Genomic DNA, 20288 nt, shown 5'->3' with positions numbered 1-20288 from the left:
AGTAACAGCTCTAGTGTCTTCTGCTGATGGGGAAGGTCATGGTAGCTGCCTCCTCAGGCCTTACGATGCCACTGGCCTTGGCTCCAGTCATTCCCTTCTGTTCGTAGACAGAGCTATGAGTGCCATATGGATGTACTACCTATGTGTACTGGACAACTGACACATTACTAAACATTCAAGTACAATCCAACTGCCACTCTAGTCTACTTCTGTGCATGGATGTGTTGGTGGCCGGGCTTGCTTGCTTCATGGTGCCCTTCTTCCAAATCGAGTTTTGTCTCTGCTTGAGATACCTATTGGGGAAAGCTTAACTGTAACATTCTTCCAGATTAATATGGTCAAATTCCCATTCTGGCACCCCATTTATGTGTCTAAATATCACCAAAAGTGGTTCCCAGCAATAAGGACTATGTGCATTCACATAAGGAACTATGCACAGCTGTTACAGAGGTATGTAACACACACACACACACACACACACACAGAGTATGATGACTGGTGCACATTCTTAAAAACAAGATCAAATCTTTGTCCCAGTGAAATTCCCTGAGCTCCACCAAAAGAACATCCTTGTGTATTCTACTTCCCTCATCCCATCCATCCACTCACTGTAGTTCATTGCACCACTCTCTAGCCCATCCTTCCATCCAAGAGGCATTCAAACTAGATTATACCAGTAAGTATAAAAATACTTGCACATGACCAATATTAGTACACAGGTACATCTCTGTTAGAAATTTCTTCTTTTACTAAGAATAGGTGATATCACTGTCTTTGGGAGTCTTAACAGGAAAGATAAGACAGTGTGAAATGGGTGGTTGGGATAGTAGTTCAGGGACCTTCATGCTATCATCTCTTCAAAATGCCAATCATCCTTGGATCTAAAATACAATTCTTCTGAAATGTCTTCCAGCATCCTTCTGTAATAAAAGATCTTGGAACATTATTTTTGAAAAGGAACTTGTTCCATTATTCACTGCTGAGACATCAAGAGGATGATATAACTGCTCTTAATCTAATAATGAAAATAAATAAATTATTTACACCCAATATGTTATTCATTACTATCCTTAAAATGTTACTATTGATATTCTGCATAGACCCACCCATCTCTTGGGATTTCAATGTTGAAAAAGGCTCACCTTCAAGATCCCCTCTTTACAGTCCGAGGGGTACAGTTGACCCCAGCTAAAATGTGGTGTCTGTTTCCTTACTTTTTCTTTCTTTTTTCTTAAAACTATTTTTTTCTTTCCTTCAACCCAAAATCCAAGCCACACAATATGTATGCTCTCCCTGACAGGCTACAAGAAGTCCCGCAGAAGCACTACAGAGGTCATCTCTACACCACCCTAGAGCTATGGCACTAGTGCTCTACAACTCCTGGGGGATTTAGAGGTCTAGGTCTAGCAAGCTCCTGGAAACTGCACCATCAGAACATTTGGAAAGCTTTCCAGAGTGCATGTAACCTTTCGGAGAAGCAGCAAGTGTACTGCACAGTTGGATTTTAGTATGAAAGAAAGAAGGAAATTTTGGCTTTTAAAAAAAGGAAGAATGAAGAGGAAGGCAAAGGGGCAGCCCAGAATGTGTAACATGGACAACCTGGTTCTGAAATACTGTCAGGCTTTCAAGAATTGATGTGATGGGCTTTTAAAGGTGTACTGTATTTGCTGATTTCTATGTTGCCTTTTAAAATTTTAAATGTTTCAGCTCTATTGATCATTTAATATTTATTTTTTTAAATAACTCATACCATATATATATATATATATATATAGAGAGAGAGAGAGAGAGAGAGAGAGAGAGAGAGACCCAGTGTGGTGTAGTGGCTTAAGCATTGGACTATGACTCTAGATACCAGGATTCAATTCCCTGCTCTGCCATGGAAACCTACTAGGTAACCCTGAAAGAACACACACCCTCAGACCCACAAAACCCCAGAAAAGGCTAGGTTTGCCTTAGGGTTGTCACAAATCATAAAGACTTGAAGGCACACAACAACAAATGTAACACACACAGTGCTATTTTTATATGATTTAAATCTGTACTAGTTTGAATAATTTGTAAGCCACCTTGGATCCCATTATTGGGAAAAGGCAGGATATAAATGAATAAAACAACAACACAATAATATACTTCTCAACGTGGGGAAACAAGACATCACAAAGGCCTAATTCTTTCAATAAAACAGCATCATTCTTTGATATACATTCCCCCAAATTATAAGAATCACGTTGAAAAGTATCTGCCTAGTTCCATGTTCTGTGATTTTACAAACGGAAGTTTTGCCCAGGTGATGAAAGTCATTGAATAGAAGGTATCACGTTAACCTTGTTTATTTTCCTTGTACTGAAGCTCATATTTAAACTTTAAAATTATACATGTACTTCTGAAGAATAAGCCCGCTGAGGAGAAGCATCCTGCTGATATAACTTTTGAGTTGGTTTTTATATTTGAAATGTGAACAAATCATTTTTAGCCCCTGGAGATAAAAATAGGAGCAAACTGGGCACAAGAGTATAGATCTGCAGGAATACCTGCTGAGTCTGACCTGCTAACCTTTATCTCAAAACATGTATTTGGAATATTATAACTTCCTCTCTTCTAGCAGACAAGCAGGAAGCTTTGGCATAGGCATTCCCAATATCACATTTTCACCATCCTCGTATAAAACCTACTTTTTACAGGTATGTTGTTATGTTAGCCAATTGGGATCCATGTGCCACTGCAGGAGACTCGGTAAAGGGCCAACAAATAGTACTAACTCACCAGAAGTTGGCAAAAAAAATTATTCCAGCAGACTTTTTTTTGGGGGGGGGGGCATGGGGGCAGTTTGCTTTTTCCAACCTCTTGTTTCCATACTGTAAAGAAGCCTGATGGAATCTGGCTCCAGAAGCCACCCAGTCATGGGTGCATATGTTGTTCTTTTTTGCCTTCAAGTCTTTACCTTCCCCTCAGGGTGAGACAGGAATGTGATTCTTTATTTTCAAATAGCGAAAATAATCCCTGTAGAATCTTTGTTGTTCACATGCATTTTGAATGCATCCAATGAAGTTCAGGAAGAACTGCCCAAGAAACCCACTTTACTCGGGATAATCGATCTTGGGATATTTTTTTCCAATTCAGCTGTGCGAATAACCGATGTGAATAGACCCAGGATAAACTGGGATAAAACTCTGCATGCCTTGAACATGCTTCAAATACATTTGCATTGTCAACTCTATCTTTATTCAAGTGCTGACACCTGTGAGCAACAGAACTTGCAGAGATGAGGTTCTGATGAAAAAAACAGTGTGAACAATAAAATTGGAATGCATTAGTGAGATTATTTGAATATTTGCACTAAAAAAAACCCGATGTCTGAATAGGGCCTCAATTTCTTTTTGAAAGTAACAAGGAATAATTTCAGCAATTTCCTTCCCATTGTGGGAAAGTTTTCAAAGGCAATTCAGAATTCAGGAATTAATCTGCTAAAAAAAATCCCACATGATTGCTTTGTGCAGAAAATACCATTTTCTGTACAGGAAACTGCCTTTTCTGTGTGGAAAACAATATTTCATTGCAAAAATATTAATTCCTGTACAGAAAATGTTGTTTTCTGCACAGAAAAATGCTGTAATTGGGGGTTCATTCTGTGTGAAAGGAAGAGATGAATTTTGCCTTCTTTTTTTAAAAAATTGACAGAAAAGCTTATGGAGGTGGAAAAGAGAGAAAGTACATGGATGCAGGTTTTATAGATGTGCACAGTCATGAAGTGGGCTTTAGAATTTGCTTGATTTTATATCAGTTTAACTGCCATGGATTCCTACAAAGAATCCTGGGAACTATAGTTTGGTATGATGAAGCCACAGCCAAACCCATCCTAAAATTACAGTTCCCATGATTCCTTAGGGGTAATGAATGCTTATTAACACAGTTTAATTCCTTAGCATAGTTATGCTTACAGCATCTGTATCGCATAGCTATATAAAAATTAACAGGACGGGCACATCTATGTGATGCCAATCCATAAAGACACCTTATTAATTTCAAAATGTCTTAAGCAGAAATAACCTTTGTGCATTTGTGGCCTTTTCTGTATTAAAAAAGAGAGAAGACTCATCCTCCCCCCCCCTTTGTTAAAAGGCTAAATCAAAACAACGCTCCTTCCTTTCCAGTTTCAAGTTTTCTAAAAATTATTCTTCTTTCTGTTTGAACAGGACAGAATAAAAGAGCACTAGATTATGCAAACTAGTGGAATGCTATTAAAATGTTTTGTACATTTCCATTGCTTCTGCTACAGGGCCAATTACACAGCCATTCCTTTCAGGAACAATGGAAGCTATTATTTTGTAGACTTTTCAAGGGAAGCATCCTTAGGAGAGAACATATTCAGCCTTCAGATGTTAGAGGATATAGAACGTGCATTTGGAAGATGGCAAAACATAGTCATCACAATTTTCTAGGCTCCAGCCAGTCCTTTCCTATCCTCCCTCCCCACTCTCTCTCACTCTTTCTGTCTGCCTTTTTCCTCTTCAGTGAGTTTTGCATAAAGCTAACCCAAACCCACATGGATTTCTATAATATCCGGAAAAAAAGGGGGGGGGCAAAAAAAATGACAATGAATAATGTGTTGTAGGTGGAAACTGCCTGAAAAAACCTAAATTGTAAGAGGGGGGAAAATGACATTTTAGATTTTAAATGTTACACAGTTTTTATAAAGCTTCAGTCAATTTATTTTATTTATTCTAATGAAGAGCATTACAACTGCTTTACTGCACTGAAGCAAGCATCGATCACACCATTAATCACACCTTGTGAATAGTCACAAATCAAGTCCTAACAGCAAGCACTGAATCAGGAGCAATGAAGCATAAACTCCTTCACAATTTATGATCTCTCCAATTGCATCTTTTCAACCATTAAATTGCAAGATACCATAAATTTTTATCTTCTTCACTTCAGTCACATTATTGATTCTGCCTTGTGAAATATAGAATAGCTGTAAATCTAGGCTATTGAATTAAATTTAAAGTCTTGACTTCAGAAAAGAAACCCAACACACGGCCATGGCCGTTAATTTACACAGAGGAACAAATGATAGAAACATTAAAATTTAAATGGACAGCAGGGATTTCCAAGGGCCATCGTTCTGTCAATCCCAGTCCATGTCAACCTTGAGGGTTTTCTTTGAGCTAAATAATAAAACACAAGAAAACTAATTTGGGTAAGAAGTGACTCCAAACAAGAGGGAGTCATGCTACCAGCTGTCTTCAGTAGGAGTACCATTCCCGCCACCACAAATATTTTGGTGCAACCTCTGTTCTTGACCCCTAACAACTAAATTCAGCCAATCAGCACATGCTTAGCCAAGCTTTCATGAAATGTGCCCAGAAGCCTAAAGAGTCCATTTGACACTATGGTTTCTACTAGGAAAACAGAGAAAAACTTGGGGGGGGGGGGGGGAAGCAAACATCTTCTGCTTCATGTTTTGTGCCACTTGGTTCAAAAAGACAGGAAAAACATAACAGTCAGAAAGAAAAATGGTGATTGCTGATCTTGACACATAGCATTCCAAAGACTTGATCAGTGTGGTGATGTGAGGATGTAGTTGCCATGGACTCATCTTCTGAAACAGCCAAAATTGAGCACCCAAAATTATTTGCTGTTGCCTGCCAAAGTTACATAGAGGCCCTGTCTACCCTGGAGTGGGGGAAGCCCAGATTATCCTGCCTCCATAGCTGTCCTGACCCTTCCCTCATTACAAAGCCCTATGTTCATGCACGTCCTGCTAAGCCACCCAGTGCATCTGCTGCCACCACAAGTCACATTCCTCTGAGTTCAGAGTGAGGTGGCCAGCGACATTCGCATGGCAGAGCACATTATTCTGACCAACTGGCAGCAACAGCAGATGCCCCAAGTGACTCAGTGGGAGACATTACAAACAGGCTCTGGGCATCTGAATGAAGAGATAGAAACAGAGGAGAAACAAGACTTTAAAAAAACCATGGTAAGAGTAGTAAAACCCAATTCTGGTGCTGAGTGGGCCAGATGTCATCCAGTCTGCACACACCAGAACTGGGCTTTGGGCCATGCATTGCCTGTGCAGAGAGCCACAGTTTCTCTATCCACTCAAAGACCTCTTTTGATTGTTCCTTTTCTTTTCTTTTTACAACTAGTACCTGATTCTGGCTATGACAATCAGTGAAGTTTATCGCATGGGCCCTAAAACGGGCCTGTTGCATTCCAAAATGGGAGCGTGCACGGGCGTGCACGGAAAGGGATGGGGCTAAGAACTGGAGTTTACCACACATTGGAATGCCGCCACTGCCGCCGGGCATTCCAATCGCACCCTACATCCGTTCCAGGTGGCTTGATTTCTGAGAACTGTTCCAAAGTGTTCTCAGAAATCAAGCCCTCTGGAATGGATGTAGGACACGACTGGAACGCCCGGCGGCAGTGGTGGCATTCCAGTGTGTGGTAAACTCCCATTCTTAGCCCCATCCCCTTCTGTGCGCGCCCGTGCGATCACCGTTTTTCAACGCAACAGGCCCGTTTTAGGGCTCGTGTGATAAACTTCAGTGTAATGACTTCTTACACAACCACTAAGGAATTACATTAGATTTAAATGTATCCTGGATCTTAAGCCAAATCAGACTACCTCAGACCAGATTTGGAGCACCCTGAAGCAAAATAAACTTCTCTCTAGCACCCAAGGCCCCATTCCCACTGGGCTATAAAGCGACAAATCTTGCTGCAAGTGTGTCTCGGATCAAGTTCCCGAGTTGTATTCGAATCACGTCAATCGTTCCCATTACAAAAGGGAGCAAACGGACTCGGTTTTTCTTGACCCATGTTCTCGTTCACATTGATGTTTCTCCATTGCATTGATACTGACTTTTTTGTTGCCTGTTCCCATTGCCTGTCTGGAACAATTTTTTCCCCTTTTTAAGCTGTCAATCAAGCACTTAGGCGATTAGATGTCACAGTGATGTCAGTTGCTTTGATGCATTTTGACGCAGGCTGTTTTTGTTCCCTGTTCCCATTTGTGTCTTTCAAACCTGTTTTTCTGTGGGGGGTTTTAGCGGTCAATGGATCACTGAAGCGCCTGAGCGTTTGGGCAGCTAGGCCTCATTGTGACTGGAAGAGGGGAAGAAGAAGAGGAGGAAGAGGAGAAGGAAGAAGAAGAAGAAGAAGAATGGGGAAGAAGAGGCATCTGGCTTGGTGGCTAGAGAATTGGAGGGGACAGACTGGACATTAAACCCACTGGGAGACCTTGGGCAAGACACACTCTCTCAGCCTTGCAGGGGAAGGTAAAGGCAATCTCCCCTTGAAGAAACTTGCCATGGAAACTCTGCAGGGTCGCCATAAGTCCGAAAGGAGTTGAAGGCACACAATAACAATAACAACAACAGAAGAGGAGGAAGGGGGAGGAGAAGGGAGGAGGAGGAGGAGGAGGAGAATAGGAGAAAGAGGAGAGAAAGAAGAGGAGGAGGAGAAGGAAGAAGAAAAGGAGGAAGAAGAGGGGAGGAAGAAGAGGAGGAGGAAGAGGAAATAAAGAAGAGGAGAAAGAAGAGGAGGAGGAGGAGGAGAAAAAGAAATAAGAAGGGCCCAGCTGGCCAGCAACAAACCCCAACTCCCAGGACTCGGGGCAGGGGAGCGCGCATACACCAGAGAGAGAGAGGCTGCATCCACACTCTTGGCACCTCTTTCACTCTTTTCTGGCTCCAGGCTATGGAATTCTGGGAGTTGGAATATGTTGTTGGGCCCAGAGTGGAAGAGGAGGAGGAGGAAGAGGAGGAAAAAGAGGGGAGGAGGAAGAGGAGGAGGAAGAGGGGAGGAAGAAGAGGAGGAGGAAGAATAAGAGGGGATCCAATTCAGATCCAAAGGTCTTCTAGTGTGTGTGTGTGTGTGTGTGTGTGTGTGCGCCCAGTCCCACAACAAACTCCAACTCCCGGGCAGGAGGGGCAGGGGAACATACAGATGCGTGCGCACCAGAGAGAGAGAGAGAGAGAGAAAGAGACTGAAGCTGCATCTACACTGGAGAAATCACCTGGTTTGGCACTGCTTTTAAGCATCCTGGCTCAAGGCTATGGCATTCTGGGAGTTGGAGTTTGTTGTGGACCCAACTCCCAGAATTCCATAGCCTAGAGCCAGGAAAGAGTGAAAGCGGTGTCAAACTGGGTGATTTCTCCAGTGTAGATACAGCCTAAGTCTCTCTGTCTCCCTCTCTTTGGGGCCCCCTTGCCCCAGCCTAGCTACGGACCTGCTACACACACAACTGCTTCCCACACCACCATGGAAAGGCTACGCGAACAGGAAAATGACTCTGGGAATGCCAGGAAAGAGAACAAAGCAGGGGACACCTCCAGACCAGCCCCTTTAACATTGGCCCTCCTGTCCCAAAATACTCGAATTGGACATCCAACGTTCCCATTAATTGACCCCGTATTGGACATGGTCCCTGGCAAAAGGACCGCTGGAAAAGTGGTGTCAGGATAACCCGGGTTATCCACCACTGATTTGGGTTTTCGCTAAAGAAATCGATCAAAGTAGGATCGAACGCGAATTCAAATGGGAACGATTTTCCTTAAACTAGGAGCGAGTTCAAATGGGAACAATGTTCCTATAATCCGATTCTTGATTCGCTTTATAGCCCAGTGGGAATGGGGCCCAACTCTAAAGCAAACTTTTCCCAAAAGCAACCATGGGAGCCCCCGCAGCGATTGTAGGGCTGGGCACATGCAGACACCCAGCCATACAAAACCCTAAAATTGGTCCCAGACTGGCGCAAAGCAACGGTCTGTACTGGGCCTCCGTTTGTACTTAAGCACTATAATGCCCTAGCATCTGCAATTATGCTTTTGAAATTCTGCATTTTCCTTCCTAGAAGCACATCTATGGAATGTGACATTTTCAAACCAAACTCCCCTCACATCTCCCCTAAAACAACAGAGGAGTAGAGAAATCACTCTTTTACAAAGCAATTTTTAAGGGCTCTCCTTCCACATTAATTGATGCATTTATCCATCTGAAACTCTGCAGATTTCTTACCTCTTACTCTAGATGTCTATTACTTTAAACACAATGGTTCAAAATGCATGTAAGAGGATAATCATTATTAAATTGTTTTAAAAATAACGTTTATATTTATATTTTATTGAATTTTTGCATCATTCTTAATTTATATTGGTTTTAAATATGTTGTTAGTCATCTTGAATTTCATTATTGGGAGAAATGTGTGATATAGGACTTGATCACATGGGGGAAATTGTGGGTTTAAATGGGCATTATCCAGTGCTATTTGTGTGATCACAGTCAAAGTTTTCACATACCATCCTAATTAAAGATGACTTCTCCCAGGAATAACCAGCAACAAATCATTCACAGGATTTCCCCATGAATGATTTGTTGCTGGTTATTCCCTGGTGATACCTGGGATAAGCCATCTTTAATTATGATGCATGTAAAAATCTTCACCACGATCGCACAAATATTGTTGGATAATGCCTGTTTAAACTCCCAATTTTCCCCACGTGTGATAAAGTCCATAAATAAAAATCATCTTCTTCATCATTATTGCCATCACCTCCTTTATTGTATACGCCTCAAATGGAAAAGTGGATTTTACCTGACAGCCACCTGGATTGTAGGATTCAATTCATTTTAAAGTTCACATTGAAATTGACATCAGATTGTCTGCCCCAGGGAAATTGAACCAAACAGACACCGCTGACTCCAGGCAATAGACCAGAGACAAAGTAAAACAAAATAAAACAAAAAACATGCATACTATAAAACTGTAAAAATCAGATATTAAAAAATTATTGTTGATATAGTCCTCTTTGATCCTCCACACAACAGGACCAAGCAGTTGTCTTCTCATACCCATTTCAACTGACAGAAATTAGATCAAAGTCAAACTGGGTTATGCTATGAGGCCAAAAGGCTTAAAATAATACACTACTTGCTCCGGTTCTTAATGGAGTTTTCATTTACCAGCTCCTTAACCACCGTTTCCTAACCCTAATTACCACAGCACCCATACATAGAAACTCTTTCTCCAGGCAGCATACTGACCTGTCTTTGACAAAGCGATTATTGTGTTGAACTTGTGCTTTTAACTAGCTGAGGAAAGAAAGCTGATACTACATTTAAATATCTTAGTTTTATCTAGTAGCTCACAAAGCACCAACAACGGTGTCCTTGGTGGAAGAAAAAACAGTCCAGCTTTTTCCTTCTTCTCCTTTCAACAGAGGCCTTCAGCTCATTGGTGGGTGTGCATTCAAAATTCCCCATCCCACAAAATGCTAATATTTGTAGAGGGGAAGAAACAAAGCACCAGGGGATAGATCTGTATGCATACCATATGGACTGCCCTATATCCTTTCAGCAGTAGAAGCAGACAGCATTGGCATAAGAACTGACTCCCAGTCTAGTTGACTTCTGTATATAGAATAGAGTGGGTGGGTGGCTGAGAAAGACAGACAGAGATCTTGCCCTGCATTTCAGAATGAACATCTTGCTTTATCCCCGAGACAGTAAATAACAATATGGCTTTTAAGAGATGTCTTTGTCATGGGGTGATAGTTGCTTTGGTTTTTCGCTTGCTATTGTCTTGGTTGTTGTTGTTTTAAAATCTGTTGTTGCTTTTGGGATGGGGTGAGATTATATGGCTGATTAATTTGCTCTTTTATGCTGCCATTTCTATTTTTATTATTGTTTTTATATTGTTGCTTTGATGTAGTTATAAATTTATTGTAATCATATGTCTGGATTTTGTTGTTGTAAACCACTCTGGTTTCTTTTCAGATGAGCAGGGTGTAATTTTTTTCTAACAACAATTTTACAATAAATAATAAAAATGCAGAGAGAGATTGGGAGAGAGAGAGACTGCTCTGAAAATGGCTGTAGAGTGGTGGGTAGTATCTCTGTGAAAAATCAGACACCTGTGGTCTGTAATACGTTCCTTAGCTCCTACATATTGTTTTAGACTTCTCAATGATCTGGTAGCAACAACAGACGTATCTATTCTTTGCCACTCCATGTATCAGATACATGGAGAAGCTGATGGGCAATAGGAGGTGTGATAACAGAGATGATACAGGCTGAGCAGGAACTAGAATGAGAGGACAGGAGGTAAGAACATGCCCCTGTTCACATTGCATTGATTCCAGTAATGGCCTTGCAATAACAGAAGCCAGGGGTTGGTTCTATCTATCTATCTATCTATCTATCTATCTATCTATCTATCTAAAACATCTTAAAACCTCTATACATTCATAGGCACATCAGGGACAGATTGTTTACAAATATAGTCAAAACAATGAAATAAATAGTAATTATTAAAAAATTAAACTATTAAAATAATAGTTAAAATGATTTAATGAATTACAGCAATGCACTTGGGAGCTTATCAAAGTGAGAACCATTGTGGCAGAATTATCTCTGCTCACGAACACTTGTACCTGATGTGCCCGTTGAATTTAGTAAAAGGCATTCCTAGCTGCTGAGACCAAGGATGTTTTCATGCCAGGCTCGTAAGGCACCACAGTCACTATAGTCTAGGAAATGCAAACATACTGGGTTGAGGACAGTTATTATTGCAAAACTCTTCCAAATCACCATCATGCTGCTTCTGTCCCAGCCACATCCCCACCTCCATGCTCTATCCCTTTCCTAGCATGCCTTTAGTCTGTATTTATTTTTATTTATTTTTATTGTGCAAGCATGGCATTACATTAAATAAAATAAAGAAAAGAAAAGAAAATTTTAAAAAAGAAAAAGAATAACAGTCTGATTGGGAATAGTGAAGAGGAGAGGAAAATAATCATGTGCCTCCACTCACATGATATGATTGACTGTACATTGGAAATGCTTCAGGAGGAACTTATTAAATGTGAATCAACAGTATAAAAAGCAGCACGATTGGGCAACATTGATGGGTTCTGCCTGTCAATGAGAAGGAACACTCCAGCAATGGATGGACTACACACCAGCTACTGGACAGACACATGGTCATGTGATAAGACACAACCACAGATATTACTATCCTGCTCTAATTCCACTTTTTAAGCCTCAAGTGATAAAGTCCCACCTGAGCCTCAAGTGACAGATTGCCAAGTACCAAGAAGCATTCCAAGCCATATGCCTGCTTTTTCAGGAGCAGAGAAACTCAGTCTTCTGGGAACAGCTTCTCTAAGTTCTGTGTCTCCCCACCCATCCACATCTGAATGTTTTAAACTCTGTTCTTGTTGAAAAAAATTAACTGGAGGAAATTGTCAACCATTTTCACTAGGCAAATTAACCAGAATTCGGAATGCCCAAATTTAAGAGCTATAGTCATTCCCTGTATGAACATGAGTTTAAACCTGTCTATCATGTGGTTATTAAAGATGATGATCCTGTCAGAAAAAGGATGGTGCAACCTTAAATCAGCACCACAAACATGGTTGATCACACAAAGAATGTGTCATTATTGCTTCTTCCAATTTTTACACTTTTTAAAAACAAAATCTCAATTGTTTCCTATTGAATTTACAAAGAAATATATAAATTTTGGAATGCTCTTATCAAATAATGAACTAAATGAAATCCTCAGCTATTCTGAACAAAAGGAACCTTTGCTAGTGGAGGATGAGGCAACCAATATTCCACATGCCTACCCAAACTCCTAAACTTGGTCCAATATTAAAATATACATGGACACAATATTATTATGCTTATAATACCTTCAGTACATTTCTGAATTCTGATGCCATTCAAAACCCAATAATGTTGAATAAAGAGAAATTACTTTGGCAAATTTCGCATCATGAGAGCAATGCAATTTCAACTGGCACAGTATTCTTTGTATTGTGACACTGCTTGGATAATTAGCAACACTTGAACTTCAACTTGTTATGCACTTTATGTTCTGCCTAATCCAGTCATAATTATCCAGAAATCTGCTGCTTCTCTTATTACTAATTGCAGTGGATTGTCCTACCTGGAGAGGGACATCTGGTTCCATTTCAATGCCTGGAATTTTCTCACTCCACAAAGTAAATTTTTTTGTATCAGGGTCAATGAAGTAATCAAAAACTGTCCCTTGGGAAGGAAATTTTATTGTTCGCATTTCTTTGATCCACCATCTACTAAACTCCATGCGATAATCAATTAGCTGGAAAACAGAACAAAGCAAAGCCAAAAATTAAAGTACTGAAAGATGCATTTGTCTTACTTTGAACATGTGGGAATGGCAAGCCCATGGTTTTGGAAACTTCAGTATTTGGAGGGCTGCTCCCATCTTTATCTGAACTGAGCTCAGCTACAAGAAACAATTCAAGAAACCATATGATAATAAACATATTAACCTTAATAATTTTGGTTCTTTGCCAATGTAAATATTAAGGCCTTAAATTATTTTAAAATTGTATGCTTTGGATGACACCAGAGACCATACAAATGCGTGACAATCCAGGGAAACTGGCTATAAAGGTTTCTTGTTCAACTGTATTTGTGTAAAAAGCTTTTTGAGATCTTTTTAAAAAAATATTTAACACACACAAGAATAACAAATGTACAGCATAATCACTCTTAGAGGACTGTTTGTAAGAAAACTACAGTCACTAAACTAGATGAATTATAATGCATGCCTTTTATTGCATTGGTTTATGAAATATGGATTTAATAGACCTTTCCAACTTACCAGTGACCTAAATCCATTCAAGATGAGATAGTGTTGCCAAAGTAGCATTTCATAAGGTGGTGTTAAAGTGAAAAGACTGCCATTATACCCAGTTCTAATTAGCAAGTATGGAAGAACAATGGTATACATTGGTATGCTATGAGAGGAAAGAGAGGGCTCAATGGATTTCCCAGCCCTGCTAACCAAAGTACTTGCCTACTGGATCATCCTGTGACCTTGCAGGTAAAAATTATTACAATCTTCTCCTATTTTTTCTTCAGAACCCTCAAAGATCAAGAGCTAGTGTGGCAGACAGGCTGACTGGCTCAGGTTTTGGTATTAGATATTAGGAGCCCTGTGATTTTGGGTCCCAAAAAATTATTTCAAGTGGCCTATGCAAACTGAAATTTAAGAAATGAAAACTATAGACTGCCAGAAAAAGGGTACCTATCAAGGCCTTAAGGTCACTGCCTGAGACATATTTTTTGGAAACCTCCACTGAGTTAGGTACAGGACTGAACTACTGGGGGGGGGGGGGGAGCTCTTTCTTACTCACCAACATTTTGCAGTTAAGATAAACACATCCCATGCTTAATTTGTCTCCCTTCTTTTTTTCTTCTTGAAAATGTATGAGACTCTTGTTGCCAAATCTAGAGAGAATACCAAAATACTGTATCTTTCCTTGAAACCAGAAATTTACCTGATCTTGGAATAAAGCACCACCAAAAGCCCATACACAGGCAAATGCAAAATATATTTCATAGAGTTCACGAGAAGAATCTGGGGGAGTGTTCTCTGGGGTCAGGAGACAATCCAATAATGAACACAAAGTCTGCAGTAAAAAGAGAGGGAATGATAAAAGACATCTATTGTTGTTGTTACTGGTATTACAATAATTATTATTATTATTCCAGTTCTATAGCTCCTACTTTTCAGATAAAATAATCCTCTTAAAATGATAATTTGGTCTCACACCACCATGGTGAATTAATGATAACTGCATCACTACACAAGTGCTAACTAGAAAAAAGACAAAGACTTTTACCTTGCAAAATAAGTCATAGACAAGAAAAATACTGCCTTAAAGAGAAGTGAGAGAACAGTTTAATTCTCCAGGTTGAACTACAGCCAGTCTCCATTTTTCTAACCTGTGCATATCCTCCAACATTTCACAGATGAAAACTGGGACATGTGTGGTTCAGCTGTGGCAGAGTATGGTCAACAAGGCAAAAGTTATTAATGAGGAAGAACACACAAGCTATGAGGCTGAAGCAGTTTGCTTTTACCTGAGCCAACTGGAAAGGACAAGACTCCACCCTTCCTCTCATGTCTCTCTCCCACCCCGACACTGAATGAATTGAGTAATTTGATACTTTGAACTCAGTTTGCAGCAGTTTAAGTAAACTGAGGAAGGAGTGGGAGTGGGAAAAGCAAGGGGAAACAGAGCATTTTAAAAGCAGCTGAACAAGTGGGATGACTGAAGATTAATTAGGATTGTCCTTTCCAATTTGGGACACCTGGAAGGTGTGCATCTGGGGCAACTGCACAAAGCAAATCAAGAAAGACAGGTCAATCCCCTGGTTCCTTCTTAAGCCAGCAAGGAATGATATCTCACAGAGCCAGCAGTTGCAACTAAAGCAGGGGTGCAGTGGCATCCCCACCTGGGGTGTGGAGAGGCAGGACTTCTGAGGGGGGGGCTTCTGGGCAGGACTTCCGGTGGGACTTTTGGGGCCAGGGTCACATGAAAATGGCCACACGAGCCAGGGAAACAGTCACCTGATACCCACCTGGGCTGGAGACCTCCCCAAGACCTACGGAAATGGCCACACGGCTGCATAAGTCATGGAAATGGCCACGCAGCCAGGGCAACAGCTGTCTACCCAGGCAAAAAAGTGCCTGCAAGGGGTGAGCTGACAACCAGATGTCACCCTCTTCTGAGGTGTCACCAGTACAGCCTGCACCTTCTTAGTGACGTTACTGCAGGGGTGTTTTGGGATTTATTAGAAAGCTGTACTTGACCACTGATAGATTAATAGAGGTAAGCAATGTGTTTGTGGCTGTACTACAGCACAGAGCAGGTACAAGAGATGCAATCTTTGTTACTGAATTAATGTGGTGGGGTGGGGGGGAGGAGTTCTCTCAGTCACTTTCCCAGCTTGGCACCCTCCAGGTACTCTGCTTCCAGGGGATGTAATCCAATATATATAGAGGTCAAAATATTAAGGAACACTGAAAAGGGAATGTTAGGCATGCTTTTGGAAAGTATACTGTGGTATATTTGGATATTCTGTTCCTAAACATACATACAGTTGTTGTTGTTGCTATTGTTATTTGCTGTCAAATTGGTTTTGACTTATGAATGAGAGAATGCCAAAAGCCCCCATCAACAACAGTCCTGCTCAGGTCTTGCAAACTCTTGGCCTCAACAGGATTGGATGAATCAATCCTCCTTTAATGTGATCTTCCTGTTTTCGCCTGGATTATTCTGACTTTGAAATTTAACGATAAATCTTCACACTTGATAATCTGATCTAGTTCCTCCATAGCTGTCCTACCAAGTCTTAGTCTTTCACTATTTCTGATTTCATCACCAGCCTCAAAGTTATGTAAACAGTAATCTGTAGTGATCTTTTCTTAATATTCAACCGTAATCCTTGAACTTCTTGCTTAATTACAGTGAATCATTCCAAGTCCAACTGAATTCTGTTAGTAATATGTTGTCCCTTGCCTATTTTAAACTGTTGAGTGTTTCTTCCTCTAATTTTCACTTTCTTTTTCCAAGCCTTATCCTTTCCCATATGATATATTCTGTGTATAAATTAAACAGATAGGTTGATAAAATGCAGCCTTGTTTGACTCCTTGGCTAATTGGAATCTGTTCCGATTCTCCATATTTCATCCTGACAAAGGACTCTTGTCCAGAGTATAGGTTACACATCAGGAAAATCAAATGTTTTGGCACATCCATTCCAAGTGTGGTTAACAGTTGTTCATGATGTACACAACCAAAGGGTTTGCTATAATCTACAAAGTGTCAGTTAAATTTATTCTGATGTGTGTGCATACTGCAAGTATGTGCTTGCCAATGTGTAATTGCAATATGATTGGTAATGTCTCTTCCTTTTCAGAATCCAGTTTGGATATCTGGCATCTGATATTCCATATATACTATAAACCTTTGTTGTCAAATCTTGAGTATTAATTTGCTTGCTTGGGAGATTAATGGAATTATGTAAACAGTATATCTTCAATAGGGCTCATGTTATACTAGGCATGTACAGGATTTTAGCATTTTTTTAAAAAAAAGAAGGAAGTACTTAGCCTGTGCTCAAGTTTTGTGTGGAAACTTGCCAGACATGAGTGCGGTCCATCTGAAATTTATAGGCTATATAGACTTGTAGAGTTTTGTGTGTGGCAGTTGACAGCTGCAAAAACTGGCCCTATTCCAGTATGATGGCAGAACAAGAAGTGCACTGAAGGTGATGCATCTCAGAAACCTATCTACTGCCCAGTTCAGAGGAGAGCACTCCTACTATTTCCTCAGCTTTCTTTTATTCCATCCTTGTGTTTGTTTAAGTCAGCGTGCACACACAAGCATGCGTACATCCACAGAAAAAGATTACTGTACAATCCTTGCTTTTGAAAACTGATCCTCTTTTTCGTGCAGAATCTATACAAGCAAGTTTTATTATTAAAGAAAGATGTTTTTAAAAAAGTCCTTTAGAAATAAACCCCAGCTCAGTCCTCTTTACCACTTTCAGAGTGCAGCTGCTTTAAGTATGTGAATGAATCAAAATAAGATATGCAAACATAATGTAGCTGTGCTGTTCAAAAGACCCACATCTAAGTTCTGCAGTATGATGGCTTTTTCCTCTCTCTCTCTCATTTTCTCTCATTCTCTCTCTTTTAAATGAGTGACAACAATTTGTTTTCGTTTCTGACTTTTGTTTTTCCTTTATAGAAAAATCATTTGATCCAGAAAGCTTTAAAGTATTTTTGTAAAACCCTCCAAAAATCATCTAAAAAACAGCATAAAGTGCATAATGTCTGCATTCATTCAAAAATGCAGATGGAATTGTTAATATAATACAAGGAAGGAGGAGCCTGCATTAATCTCCATGTGCCCCATAAACCCCCTGCCATCATTTACTTTGTTTGCTGGAATAACTTCAGATCACACAAGTGGCAAAATTCTATATATCAACCAACATTCATATACTGCCAGGCACATTTTTACCATTTTTTTAAAAAAGAGTCTTCATTTTTTAATGGGTGTATTTAAGAATGGGAGCAACATTATTTCCATGGTCTTGAATCTTTTGCTATCATATAACTTGGTTTTTATTTTTAATAAATACTTTTTAAACAATTAATGCCACAAAACCAAAATGATTTGGGGCCATGATAAGGACTGATTTCTTACATATTGTATCTGCCCAGATAAATAAAATTTGGCCTAAATTTCCCCACCCTCAACCTCAGTGATAACATGGACGGTGACTCTAGACATGACAGTGACAGCACCTTGTCTTCCCAGGAACCAGATCTGAAACCTTCCTTCTTCAACCCGTGGCCACACACCAATCCCTCTCTCCAATGTTAAACTTCCGATATTAGAAATCCTTCCAGCAGAGTCAGGTGTGTGTGTGTGTGTGCATGGGAAGAAAATATTATCTGTCTGTCTGTCTGTCTGTCTGTCTCTCTCTCTCTCCAGACTTAAGGTGTGGTGAAAGCTGGCATATTGTCAGTTATTTGATATTGTTACTGTCGTTTTTAACTGCCATGGATGGGTTTTAGTAAACATGTGGTTTCCTGTCTCAAAGACGAAAATAGTCCAGCTGGCTTTGAGAACCATGGACTTCGACCTAGGTGGAAGAGGGGAGCCATTTGCTGCTGGCCCTGTAGGGCAACACCCTCACACACACACACACACACACACACTTTCTGCACTCAAAGTTCATGGTGGGTAATCACCCTTGACCCTATATTCTTGACAGCAGTAAAATCTAGCATTCCTAATGTCTCCCTGATGTGCTCAATTACAATTCCCAGTGTTCTTAACTATTGGCCATGCTGTCTGGGGCTGCTGGGCAATAGGTCCAAAACATCTAGAGGGCATCAGATTGGGGAAGGCTGATGTCATCAACGAAAGATAGCTATGGTTCAATCTATAGGGATAACCACTGAGGCCCAGTTTACATAACTCTTGGCCTCCTTATGAATGTGCTTAGTTACAGGATTGGTGAGGTGTGACTCATTCATGATCATATCAGGCAATGACTGCATAAACTAGGAATTCCATATGGCCGTTAATCAAGGATGCACCCTGAACTTGATCATGGCAAGTTGAAAAAAGCCTTGTGTGGTCACACAAATCACTTGTGGCATCTTAAAGACTAACAAAATTTTATTTATACCAAATAAAACCTGTTAGTTTTCAAGGTGTCCCAGTTCCCTTTGATTTTTGCTGCAACAGATCAACACAGCTACACCAGCACCACCCAAAAAATTAATCCCAGTAGCCCCGTATCGCCATAGTATGCCATATAATCTCTGTTGGGTGGTCAGACTGAGAAGAGCTGTTTATGCTATGTTAGGCAATCACCTGGCTGTTGAGGAGCACAATCTAGGCCTTGAAAGTTCTGAATAAGAAACACATGTATTCTTAGTATTTTTATCAATGTTTAGTATGTTCATAGTAATTCACCAGCACCACCCAATTTTTGGGTGGTGCTGGTGGATTATTCTGTGATACATAATTTTTATTGAGAGTATTGAGAAGGCCCATATTGGGAAACTCCAAATTCCAAAGATACTTGTCAACTGCATAGCTCCAAATAAATAAATAAATAAATAAATAAATAAATAAATAAATAAATCTATCTTTTTAGTCGTATTTTTATTCTTTTAATAAGTAATCTCTTTTACTATTGTAAAAATTTAATTATGTTTTCATGTATCACTTTTCTATGTTTTAATTGTATTTTTTTAATATTGTGAAGCCACTCTGAGTCCCAGTTCTGGGAAAAGAGCAGGATACAAATAAATATAACAACAACAACAATTTTTTTTAATTAAACTGAATTGTCAAAATCAACTCACCCAAATCATTTGGCAATGGTCAAAAGTGGCAATTATGCATTTTCACATCAACAAACACAGTATGTATTGACAAAATGCATGACTATGCATCCTGTGAGCACAATAGTTGTTAACATACAAATATATGAAACATGCAGTTACTTATTTATCCAGCTGATGGATAAAAATGTAAATCAAAGTTGAAAAAAGGACTGGGTAAATCTGCCTTCAATGAGAGAAGGGATAGAGAAAGCCAATCTTGCAAGAAATTGTGTCTAAAGAGTATTGTTTTCTAGGAGCACTGGAAGAAAAGAGGGACAGGACAGGAATGTGTCCACGCCCTACACTGTTGTAATCAACAACTTGGCAGTAGAATACCAACTCCTGCCTGTGAGATTGATGCAGAGAATGGCACCAGGTCTTACCCAGTCTGATTTGTTACTTGAATGACAACACACACACACACACACACATGCAACATGCTGTGATTATAATGAAATTCCTTCACACCAGCTCTGCATACTTGAACACTCTAAAAATCACATCTTAAGAGGAGCAGCA

This window comes from Sceloporus occidentalis, unplaced genomic scaffold, assembly GCF_023333645.1.
Source record: "Sceloporus occidentalis isolate IW3139 unplaced genomic scaffold, rSceOcc1.0.p SCAF_4, whole genome shotgun sequence".
Lineage (NCBI taxonomy): Eukaryota > Metazoa > Chordata > Lepidosauria > Squamata > Phrynosomatidae > Sceloporus > Sceloporus occidentalis.
Note: the sequence above shows the minus strand (reverse complement) of the source record.